General features: G+C 39.3%; 2 pseudogenes; both read left to right on the top strand.

Moving 5' to 3' along the window:
- The first annotated feature begins 381 nt into the window (after positions 1-381).
- On the top strand, positions 382-1,402 carry LOC110258731 (annotated as a pseudogene).
- A 10,358-nt stretch (positions 1,403-11,760) lies between these two features.
- LOC110258733 lies at positions 11,761-12,690 on the top strand (annotated as a pseudogene).
- The last annotated feature ends 535 nt before the right edge of the window (positions 12,691-13,225 follow it).

The following is a 13,225-nucleotide window of genomic DNA, read 5'->3' as shown; positions in this document are numbered from 1 at the left end:
TGATTAAAACTGGAGATATTTCTTTCTGTGTAATCACAAAATTGGAAATAATCTGAACATTAGGGAAAGGAGGACAAAGATTTTCTTTTTGTAAAAAAAGTTTTTTTTTAAAATGAAAAAATATGGGATATCTTTAATCATTTATCCAAATGCTAACTTATGGATGCACAAAGGAACTCATTAGCTTGAGAAGTTATTGATTGTATCTACAACAGGGCAAATGTCTGAATGAAACTTCAAAACAAAACCATAAAAATCCTACCGTCATATTGCAGTATTTGGAAATGGCATAGATTTTTTTCCCCAATCAGTTTTCAGGGTTTGACAATGAGTGGGGCATCCTTCAGTTTATGTGCTTCTTTCCTCAGGTATTGGAAAAAAATGAATGATGAAGGAAAAAAATGCAAGTTCTCAAGATTACTTTGTTCTACTGGGTTTTTCTAATTGGCCTCACCTTGAGTTAGTTCTCTTTGTAGTTATTTTGATGTTCTACTTGATGACATTGATAGGCAACCTGTTCATCATTATCTTGTCATACTTGGACTCCCATCTCCACACTCCCATGTACTTCTTCCTCTCAAACCTGTCTTTTCTGGATCTCTGCTATACCACCAGCTCCATCCCCCAGTTGCTGGTCAACCTCTGGGGCCCAGAGAAAAACATTTCTTATGTCGGGTGCATGATTCAACTCTATTTTGTTCTTGCATTGGGAACTGCTGAGTGTATGCTACTGGTGGTGATGTCCTATGACCGTTATGCAGCTGTATGTAGACCCTTGCATTACACTGTCCTCATGCACCCTCGTTTCTGCCATCTGTTGGCTGTGGCTTCTTGGGCAAGTGGCTTTACCACCTCAGCACTTCACTCCTCATTTACCTCCTGGGTACCCCTGTGTGGACATCGTCAGGTGGATCATTTCTTCTGTGAAGTTGCAGCACTGCTGCGACTGTCTTGTGTTGATACCCGTGCTAATGAGCTGACCCTCATGGTCATGAGCTCCATTTTTGTGATCATACCACTTATTCTCATTCTCAGCTCCTATGGTGCGATTGCCCATGCTGTGCTGAGGATGCAGTCAACAGCTGGACTTCAGAAAGTCTTTGGGTCATGTGGAGCCCATCTTCTGGTTGTATCCCTGTTTTTCATTCCAGTCATGTGCATATATCTCCAGCCCCCAACAAGAGGTTCTCAAGATCAAGGAAAGTTCATTGCCCTCTTTTATACTGTTGTCACACCTAGCCTCAACCCTCTAATCTATACCTTGAGAAACAAAGATGTAAAGGGGGCAGTTAAAAGATTAATGAGGTGGGAGAGGGAGATGTGATGGATCACCTGTTTAGCAGCTTTTGTTTGAAGAGTATTATCTATCTTGGAGGGTTCTTCTGGTCCTTTGAGACTTTTTTTTTTTGGTCTTTCCTATGGCCGCACCTGCAGCACATGGAGATTCCCAGGCTAGGGGTCCAAATGGAGCTGCAGTTGTCAGCCTACACCAGAGCCACAGCAACGTGGGATCCAAACCGTGTCTGCGACCCACACCACAGCTCACGGCGATGCCAGATCCTTAACCCACTGAGCAAGGCCAGGGATCAAATCCGCAACCTCATGGTCCTAGTCGGATTTGTTAACCACTGAGTCACGATGGGAACTCTGAGACTTATTTTTGATCTATAACCCAGCAAGTTTAGAAGAAAAGTTCTGCTCCAAATTTGTTGTTCTTTTAAATAAAAGAATTAACCAATTGGTTAACCAATTAACCAATTGGTTAATTCTGGACTATTATCTAGAGATAAACTTTTTGATGTGTACCACTTTAATCTATTCAATATTTAGTGTCTATAGAAATTAGGCAGTGGGTTTTAAAATTAATACGCTAATTTATAGAGCAAATATTAGTATCTATAGAAAGAGAGGGACATACAGCAAAGACTTCGGCTAATGGAGTTTTTGGTCATTAATAGCCATTACATTTACCTAAATGGTAAAAATTATTTGGCTGAAACACACTTTTTCCAAGATACTATATTACATGAGTGTTTTGTTCTGTGGGTCTATATATATATATTATAAAGAATTGCCTGTTCTAAATGGTTCATTCATTCATCCATTCCTTTATTTATCTACTTATTCATTCGTTCATTCATTCAATTCATTGGCTAAATATCTTCAAGATTGTTGGCTTGGTAACATAGATGAATTTTTCCTGAATAGAACTCACTTTCTAGTGGTGGAAATGACAGTGTTAAGATAGAAAATGAAGTATCTGTATAGGACTTAGTTTCCAATGGGCACAATGCTAATAAATTAATGTATCTTTAAAAAATCTAAAACAAAAGAAGTTTGGCCAAAACCTTGAAAATAAATACCAGATGGTAATTTCTGCAGGAAGGCAATCTCATTACATGAAATAAAACCAAACAAACAGAACAAGTTTAATTTCCTTTAGTTGAGTTAGTTAATGACAAGGATATCGTTTAAATTTAAGGTACCTTAAAGCTTTTCTTTTTAAATATCATTAGTCTTTGCTGTATAGCATGAGTTTTTTTTTTTAATGTAGAACATAAAATTGGACCATATTTTATAGTTACCATTCCTTATGGTAGATAATGACCAAAAAAATCACAGCTGTGAGAGATTCTCAATTAATACAGCAGATATAGGCTTCTCTTCTCCCTCAACTTTTCAAGGTAGTTAGAAGTATATGGATAGTGGGAACAATTTCTAACATTGTGATTTATAGACTGCTAATTCATGAGAACTTGTAAACTGGGAACAATCATGTTAAATAATGTTAGAGGATCAAATATCTGAAGCAGTTAATACCAGGCTCTGAAAACAACTTGATTCATCTAACGGATGTCTTAAAAACTTACCCATTTTTATATATGGATGTGTTCTTATTGAATTCTAAGTGGTATTTACATATTCTTGACTCAAGTCCTATGTCAGATAAATGTTTTATAAATATCTTCTTCCAGTCTGTGGTATGCTTTTATTTTCTAATAGTGTCTTTCAAAGAGCAAGTTTTTTTTTTTTTTTTTTTTCTTTTTTTTTTTTTTGTCTTTTGTCTTTTTGTTGCTTTGTTGTTGCTATTCTTGGCCTCCGCGGCATATGGAGGTTCCAGGCTAGGGTGAATCGGAGCTGCAGCCACCGGCCTACGCAGAGCCACAGCAACGCGGGATCCGAGCCGCTGTCTGCACCACACCACAGCTCACGCAACGCGGGATTGTTAACCCACTGAGCAAGGGCAGGACTGAACCCGCAACCTCATGGTTCCTAGTCGGATTCGTTAACCACTGCGCCACGACGGGAACTCAAAGAGCAAGTTTTAACTTTAATGAAATATGCATTTTTTTACAAAAAGCATCTGGCATTTTGATGTGGTTGCATAGAATTTGTAACAATTTGGAAGAGCTGACATTTGGTGATATGAGTCTTCTGATTTAGGACCAGTATTATCTCTATTTATTTAATTTTTTAGTTCTCTCAGAAAGGATTGATATTTTATTATACAGATTTTAATACATCTCCCTAATTTTAAGGATGCCATTGTGAATGACAAGAAGTAAATTGATCTTTGTATATTGATTTTCTGTATTTAAATATCATTTTATTTTTGACTTTTATAGATTTTTAAAGATTTTCTGAGTACATGATCATTCATTCATAAATAGACTTTTATTTCTTCTTCTCCAACTTTATTTTTTATATTGCTATGTTATCTGTTGCACTGGCTGTGATTTCCAGCTTAATGTTGATGGAAGAACTGGGAGCCAAAATGCTTGCCTAATCTTAAGGGAAAGTATTGTCTTTTACTAATAAATTTAGCTTGCGTCTGTGTCTCTAAGGTTAGGAAGTTGCATTTTTTTCTTTTTGGTTTATCATGCAAGGGTATGAAAATTCTGCCAACACTTTTTCTGCATTTTGTGAGATGATCTGATAGCCTTTCTTCTTTATTCAATTAATACAGTAAATTTCATTGGTTAATTTTCGTAAATTGAAATAACCTTGTCTCCTGAGGGGAAAAAACCTCTTGATATAATATATTGTTCTTTTAAGGCCATTCTGGACTTCATTTGCTAATCTTTTTTTGGTAAGAGTTTTAGTGTCTATAATCATGAGCAATATTAAACAGTATTTTTCTTTTCTTGTGATGTATGTGTCTAGTTTCTGTACCAACTTAATGCTGGATTTATTACATGACTTGGCGATATTCCCTTCTCTATTTTCTGAAAGAGTTTGTTTAGCATTGGCATTACTTCTTCTTAAATGTTCAATATAATACTCTTGTGGATATATAAGTCCATAGTTCTTTTTGTGGGACCATTTTAGATTAAAACTTCAATTACTTTCATTGTTATAAAAGTATTAAGATTTTCTGTTTCTTTAAGAATCTGTTTTGATTATTTGTATCTTTCAAAGAATCTACTGATTTCACCTTTGTCATCAACTTTATTATTCATAATATTCCATTATTGTCCTCTTAATGTTTGTAGGATTCCTTACTGACCTCCATTTTATTTCTGATCTAGTAGTTTATATCTCCCACACTTTTGTGTGAATCAGTCTAGATAGAGATTTGTCAGTTTCATATTTTATTTTCAATAACTTTGTATTTCACAGATCTACTTTTATATTTACCATTCCCTTTCCTTTGCTAAATTTTAGTTTAACATCATCTTCCTTTTTAGCCTTTTAAGGTAAAAGCTTCTGTCATTGATATTAGATCATTTCCCTTTGTTTAAAATAAGCATTTAAATCTATACATATTTCTTTAAGCACTGATTTAGCTGCATCTCACATATTTTGACAATTCCTATTTTAATTTTCACTTTGTTTCAAAGACTTTTTTTTTTTGTCTTTTTGCTATTTCTTTGGGGCCGCTCCCACGGCATATGGAGGGTCCCAGCTAGGGGTCGAATCGGAACTGTAGCCACCGGCCTACGCCAGAGTCACAGCAACGCGGGATCCGAGCCGCGTCTGCAACCTACACCACAGGTCACAGCAATGCTGGATCGTTAACCCACTGAGCAAGGGCAGGGACCGAACCCGCAACCTCATGGTTCCTAGTCGGATTCGTTAACCACTGCGCCACGACGGGAACTCCTCAAAGACTTTCTAATTTCCTTTGTGATTTCTTTGACTGAAGGGAGTGGCACAGTTGGTGTTATCATAAAAGAATGACAAAAAACAGATATGAGAGAATAAAGATTCTAGTAAAAGTGATAATTTCCTATAAATCTATAAATATTTGACTATTGTACATCATTTCTATCTTCTATGTAGCTTTTGTGTTGTTCACACAGTTTAAAGAATTTGTTTTTTCTGAGGTTTTTTTCTTCCTCCCTTATCTGAGTTACAGTTGTCTGTCTTTTCATTTTTATAGGTTTTTGGTGTGGTGCCCTTTTTGCAGATAATACAGTTTTTTTTTTTGTTGTTTGTGTTTTTGTCTTTTTGCCATTTCTTGGGCCGCTCCCGTGGCATATGGAGGTTCCCAGGCCAGGGTCCAATCGGAGCCGCAGCTGCCAGCCTATGCCAGAGCCACAGCAACGCGGGATCCAAGCTCACGGCAACCTACCCACAGCTCACGGCAACGCCGGATTGTTAACCCACTGAGCAAGGGCAGGGACCGAACCCGCAACCTCATGGTTCCTAGTCGGATACGTTAACCACCGCGCCACGATGGGAACTCCGATAATACAGTTTTAACTTCTCTTATTTCTGTGTCTGCCTCCCTTGTGGCTGAAGTTGGTCCAGGGGCTTGCTCTAGGCTTCCTGATGGGAGGGATAGGTGGCTGCCCACTGGTGGATAGGGCTGCGCACCAGCTGGATAGGGCTTTGTCCCTGGGTGAGATTAGACGTGGCTGTGTGCCTGGGCTCTTTAGGCAGGCTGTTTACTGATGGGTGGGCTGTGATCCCACTTGGATTGTTGTTTGGCCTGGGGCTTCTCAGCGCTGATGGGTGGGGTCAGGTTTTCCCAAAATGGCCACCACCAGAGAAACACATGCTGATGGATATTCCCAAGAGCTTTGCTTCCAATGTCCTTCCCCACAATGAGCCACAGTCACCCCCTGTTTTCCCGGGAGATCCTCCAAGAACTGCAGTCAGGTCTGACCCATATTCCTATGGAGCCTTTGCTTTGCCCTGGGACCCAGTGCACATGAAAGTCTGTGTGAGTCTTTCAAGAACAGGGTCTCCATTTCCCCCAGTCCCATGGAGCTCCTGCACACAGGCCCCACTGGCCTTCAATGCCAGATGCTCCAGGGGCTCTTTCTCCAGTGCCTGATCCCTAGGCCTGGGGATTTGATGTGGGGCTCAGAACTCTCACTCCTGTAGGTGAGTCTCTGTGACACAGTTACTTTCCAGTCTGTGGGCTTCCCACCTGGGAAGTGTGGGGTTGTTTATATCATGTAATCGCCCCTCCTACTTCTTGATGTGGCCTCCTTTTTGTCTTCTGGAGTAGGATATCTTTTTGAAAGTTTCCAGTCCATTTGGTTGAAGGTGGTTCAGCATTTGGTTTTAATTTTGTTGTTTTTAGGAGAGAAGTTGAACTCCAGTCCTTCTATTTGGCCATCTTAATCTCATCTGCAAAATAACTCTTTTCTTGAAGTGTTTGATTCAAATATTCCATTCCTTGGGCTGTTGCTGGATCATCCTGGGCAGTGATTAGTCTCCTTGCTTGCAGCTGGCTGCTGTAGCTGCAGGTAGATGACATGACGTGTGGAGTTGTATCCCCAACCCCAGGGGTGGGAGCCAGGCTGCCAGGGAAAACTAAAGAATTTGTCTTGAGAGTGGAAAATTCTAGTGTATAGTAAAGGCAAGTCTCAAAATGGACACAACCTTCTTAAGCTTTATCTTCACAGACATCCTTGTTTCTCAAGGTATTGGTGAAGGTATTGACACTGAAGGTGGCAATTACACAGAAGAGAGTAAGGAACTTGCCCTCGTTTTAGCAATAAAATTTTGTTTGCTGGAGAGATATTTATACCTATAATCTGATATATTGCTGTCTGTCTGTCTGTCTATCTATCTATCTATCTATCTATCTATCATCATCATCATCCCATCATCACCTAACTTGGGGTAGCATAGGAGAAATACATGATCAGGAAATACAGATGTTGAAGGTTTTCTTTTCTCCAGCTCCTGAGTTAGTTAAAAACCTACAGGCTTATGTATCTACACTAGTACTATATTGAACATTTAAGAAGAAGTAATACCAATGCTAAACAAGGTTAAGGTCAAGTTATCACATGCAATGTACCTATGAGAGATGAGAGAATGAGACCCAATGATAAGGGTTGTGAAGACAAAAGCCTTAAGGGCCATAGTGTCTACACAGTAGTGCAGCATCTGGACCTTGGGTCCAATATGACCATTACCAAATTTGTAAGTACATGATGCCATTTAGTACAAGGTTTTCCAGACTGCAGCTTACTTGTCATATGTCTTGACAGCCAGGTGAATACATTTCACCTTTTCCAGTGCTTGATGGCAAACCTAGATAGCTTATGACCTTTATCTGCACCCCAGATACGACTATATAACATTGAGTGAATGGAGCCTATGGTAAGACACACTTCTAGTAATGAAAAGGTGACTCCCTGACACAACATTGGTTTGAGGAACTGAAAATTTAGAGTTGAAAGCAAGAAAATATTTATATTTCCCAGGAGAGGAAACAGATAAAATGTGAGGGAAGTCATGAAAAGAATTAGCTCTAGAGCAGAATAGTCAGAGAAACCTACCAAAATACAGATTTCTAAAGATCTGATATTGTTCCTTTTCTTTCTCATAGCCTTGTTTTACCTCTTGGGAAGATAGTGAGTGTTGGTGAAAAGGACATGATTGACAACTCCAAAATGAAATGCTCTTAGGGGAGAAGTGCACATTTGAGTAGAAGTCTTAGCAGTGAGACATTAAACAGATATGAGATTGGAGATGCACACATTTTTGGGGATGATTATTATGGGTCTTGACTGTGAATACTTACTAACATTGTATGTCTTTTTATTTTGTCAGGTATACGAAAGTGATTTCCAAAATCTGAGTATGTACAAGGGGAAGTAAGCTCAATATTTTTCCTTCTTTCCTTTCTGTAATTGGGGGAGTTTCAAATCTTTCATTTTTCCACTCATATTTAACCCAAGAGATGTTTCCCTACATGCCACTGACATTCTGACTTTTATCTTTGGATCAGGGAAAACCAAGATCACTTTAAACAAATGATTAATTCTTGTAAACTTGCCCTTGTGGGATCTAGTCAACCTGTGAACCCAATAAGCTTCTAAATGACCAGGCAATACCTTAGAATACAAATGATAGGGTTATTTTTGATATATCCTTATAATTTGATCTATTCTTTCAAATCTTATGTATTAACATTTATCTCAATTAGATGAGAATGAACAGCTTCTTCTGGCATTTTGATGACCTAGGCCCTGTTCTACCCCAACCTCAGTGGTATCATCATATTATAAGTCACTGGTGTGTTCTCACTCTTGAAGTGTTTATTTTTTCCTAATAGCTTATGAAGATGAAAAGAATGGGAAAATAAATAAATCATATTTAATAATAAACAAATACCAGTGTCTAGAACTCTACTCCACTTGAAGCTCTGTCCATGATAATTTAATAGTTTATAATCTATTCTAATTCACACTCTTCTCAAATAAAATACTCAATTTACCAGAATCCTACAGAGATTAATTAATGTCATTTCTCCCTTTTAATCCTCCATGCATGATTTGTGCCTTATGGTCTATGATAATCTGACAAAATGTTTTGCATTGGTTTCATATCACTGAGAATGAGTATGGACTCTGAAAATTACCTAAAATCAGCATATATATTTCTTTTTCTTTTTTTTTAAGCACTGTGGAAAATGTTTATATCTTTTTCTTATTGAATGCTTACAACAGCCAAGACCACAGAAACATAAAGACTGTTTTCTGGTACTTCTCTTAAACAGAAAGCAAAATACCCAAATGCTCTCTTAAAATCATACTTTTAAAAATGATATCACTTATATGTGCAATCTAAAGTATGGCACAAATGAACTTATTAAAAAAACTGAAACAGACTCAGAGACTTAGAGAACAGACTTGTGGTGGCCCAGGGGATGGGCTAGGTGTTTGGGATTAGTAGATGTAAACTATTACAGTTAGAGTGGATAAGTGATGAGGTCCTACTGTGTAGCACAGGGAACTAAATTATAAATCAACTATAATATAATATAATCTCATTATAAAATATAATTTTCAAACTCAGATTTTCTTTCTATAGATGGACTATATTAACCAGAAACAATATAAAAATTTGAAAATATTCATTAATTTATAAACTCATCGTATAATGTTTTTTTGTTACAGCAACAAGTCAATTATTGGATATAGTCTTAATTTCATTTTTTATATACTATAGCAAAACTCTTGATAAGACAGCAAGGGAAATCATTCATAAAAATATTTTGGAAATTTTAAATAGTTACGTTAATTTTCAGAGTTTTGGTGGTTACCTTCTGGGTTATAGTTTGAATGGTATTCAAAGATTATTTTCAATATTTTGCAGGGCTAAACGTGGCCTTGAATTTTAGAGATGTTAGGCAGAGACAATTAACTCTAATTAATAGTAAAAATGTACAATTTAGTTTTTAATGTATCCCACTTTTCAAATGTCTCATGCTTCTCTACTCTCCCACTTAACACCACCCCTAACAAGTTATTCCTCCAATGTGGCCCTTAGCATGATGAGGAATTGGGGAAGAAATTTTAGGACAACCTGTTCCCTTCCCTACAAAGACAGCTTCATGAGCATGTTCATCAGTGAAGGTTGGTCTGTAGAGTCATTGTTTTCTTTGGGCAACAGTGTATCATGTTGAAGGTATTCCTCAGCAATTGTTGTAACTAGGACAACTCCTTGAAGGGCATTACTTACCACTTTGGGATTTACCCTCCCAATGGCCCCAGTCAAGGAAAGCATGTCCCATTATTCTTTTGTTTCCATAAAACTCCATTTGCTCTAGGAGAAGGGGTCTATCCCCTGAGACACTAAATGCTCTAATGCTCTTCCAGCTAAAACCAGATCTTTTAGTAGACTCAGAATTCTCTGCTGTGTAGCATGATAACCATAGTAATTTTTGGACTCTGCTTTCCTAGTGTGATGTGGTAGGTTAGACTCTATGGTACATCCAGCCATCTCTTTATGTTGGTGATGTGAAAGAGATGAAAACCAGAGATCAGGTTGGTCCCTACATAAAGCGGCATCGATTGGGCAAATAGAGGGAGTATGATCAGACAGGAAAGGACAGAAGTGAAAGGAGTTGTAGTTGTTTGAGTGTTACTCAAGTGGTAATTTAAGAGTATTAAAGGACGAACATAAGAATAACGTAAGCTGATTAGTGATATGGGGATGGGAAGGGGAAACTCATATCACCACTCTTTCCTCCATCATGTCGTATTTTTTTTTTTTTTTGGTCTTTTTGCTATTTCTTTGGGCCGCTCCCGTGGCATATGGAGGTTCCCAGGCTAGGGGTCAAATCGGTGCTGTAGCCACCGGCCTACGCCAGAGCCACAGCAACGCAGGATCCGAGCCACGTCTGCGACCTACACCACAGCTCATGGCAACGCCAGATCATTAACCCACTGAGCAAGGGCAGGGACCAAACCCACAACCTCATGGTTCCTAGTCAGATTCGTTAACCACTGCGCCACGATGGGAACTCCCATCATGTCGTATTTTTGAAAACCGAGATATTTCATTCCACAGTCTGTGAAAACAGTCTTTGATGAGGTCTTTATTTCTCACTCCCTGGTAAAAATAAATTTAACCATAAAGTTCCTATCTTTACTTACATCTGGTAGTTTTATTTTTTTTTGTCTCTTATCTCATATCCCTTCTAAATTCTTTAAGAATGCTGAAGGATGGTTCATGCAACAGATCAGTATATCCCAAGCTGTACTTTTTGTTTTGTTTTGTTTTTTTGTTTTTTTTAGGACCACATCTGAGGCACATGGAAGTTCCCAGGGTTAGAGGTTGAATCGGAGCTGTAGCTGCTGGGCTATACCACAGTCACAGCAGTGTGGGATCCGAGCTGCATCGGTGACCTACACCACAGCTCACGGCAAGGCTGAATCCTTGACCCACTGAGTGAGGCCAGGGATTGAATCTACATCCTCATGGATACTTGTTGGGTTTGTTACCTGCTGAACTACAATGAGAACTCTGAATTTGATATTTTTGTGAGGGCAGGCCAGCTCTTTTGCCCAACTTGTCTCAGTGTGGGTTTGTCTCATATTTCTTCATTTTAAAAGTCAGGCTGTGCATTTTTGGCAGGCATATGACTGAAGTGACATTGTGTCCAGTTTAGAGCAACATGTCAGTAGTCACATACTGTTGGTTTATCTCAACATTGGCGACGTTAATATTGATTACTTGGCTATGGTGATGTCCACCAGGTTTTCCTCTGGTAAAGCCTACTACTTTTCATTTTGTAATTAACAAGTAATTTGTGGGGAGATATTTTATTTTTATTTGATTTTTATTTTTGGCTGTGCCTGTAGCATGCTGAAGTTACATATTTCTGGGCTCTCTTTTCTGTTCCATGAACCTATATGTCTGTTTTTGATAATACCATGCTGTTTTGATGACCGTTGCTTTGTAGCATAATCTGAAATCTGAGAGGGTTATACTTATAGCTGTGTTCTTTTTTCTCGAAATTGCTTTGGCAGTTGTATTTCCATTTATTTTGAGTCTGTGTAATTCTTTTGTCAGGTAAAAGGAGTGAATGATGATGGAAAAACTCAATGCAACTTCTGGAGGCTACTAGGTTTTTCCAATTGGCCTCGTGTGGAAGTAGTACTCTTTGTGGTTGTCTTGATGTTTTACTTGATGACATTGACAGGCAACCTGTTCGTCATTATCTTATCATACCTGGACTCCCATCTGCACACTCCCATGTACTTCTTCCTCTCAAACCTGTCTTTTCTGGATCTCTACCAGCTTCATCCCCCAGTTGCTGGTCAACCTCTGGGGCCCAGGAAAAGCCATGTCTTACGTAGGTTGCATGACTCAACTTTACTTTTCCCTTGCACTGGGATCCACAGGATGTGTGCTGCTGGTGGTGGTGTCCTATGACCGTTATGCAGCTGTATGTAGACCCTTGCGTTATACTGTCCTCATGCACCCTCGTTTCTGCCATCTGTTGGCTGTGGCTTCTTGGGTAAGTGGCTTCACCAACTCGGCACTTCATTCCTCATTTACCTCCTGGGTACCCCTGTGTGGACATGGCCAAGTGGACCATTTCTTCTGTGAAGTTCCAGCACTGCTGCGACTGTCTTGTGTTGATACCCATGCTAATGAGCTGGCCCTCATGGTCAGGAGCTCCGTTTTTGTTCTCATACCTCTCATCCTCATTCTCAGCTCCTATGGTGCCATTGCCCGTGCTGTGCTGAGGATGCAGTCAACAGCTGGACTTCAGAAAGTCTTTGGGTCATGTGGAGCCCATCTTCTGGTTGTGTCCCTGTTTCTCATTCCAGGAATATTTATATATCTCCAGCCCCCATCAGGAGGTTCTCAAGATCAAGGAGAGTTCATTGCCCTTTTTTATACTGTTGTCCCACCTAGCCTCAACCCTCTAATCTACACTTGAGAAACAAAGAGGTAAGAGGGGTAGTAAAGAGATTAATGGGGTGAGAGTAAGCCTGTGTACTTGTGAAATTAATAAAATATCATTTGATACCAGTGACCTTCCCGTCCCACGTTTGTAAAACAGAGAATACAGTATGTGACGCTGAGGCCAATAAAAGAGCATAAAACACCTGTATCTGGCCTGGAAGCCAGAGCTACTGTCTGTGATTATCTGATGACACATCTGTGCCTGCACTGCTGAGATACACTCAGAAGAGATAACTGAGCATGTGTTTAGGGAATATGCTGCACAGGAATGGGTATGAGGGGACGTGAACAAAGACTGGAGCCATCTGTCTGTGTTATTCAATCCATGATAGGTTGCATGAGCTTTGGTGTAGGTTGCAGACGTGGCTCGGATCCCACGTTGCTGTGGCTCTGGTGTAGGCCGGTGGCTACAGCTCCGATTCGACCCCTAGCCTGGGAACCTCCATATGCCGTGGGAGTGGCCCAAGAAATGGCAAAAAGACACACACACACAAAAATTAGATACGGGTCACAGTTGGTTCTTGTTTGGAAGAACATGCCATTCTCCAACCAA

The sequence above is a fragment of the Sus scrofa genome, unplaced genomic scaffold, assembly GCF_000003025.6.
Source record: "Sus scrofa isolate TJ Tabasco breed Duroc unplaced genomic scaffold, Sscrofa11.1 Contig399, whole genome shotgun sequence".
Taxonomy (NCBI): domain Eukaryota; kingdom Metazoa; phylum Chordata; class Mammalia; order Artiodactyla; family Suidae; genus Sus; species Sus scrofa.
Note: the sequence above shows the minus strand (reverse complement) of the source record. Positions and strands in the feature narration are given on the sequence as shown.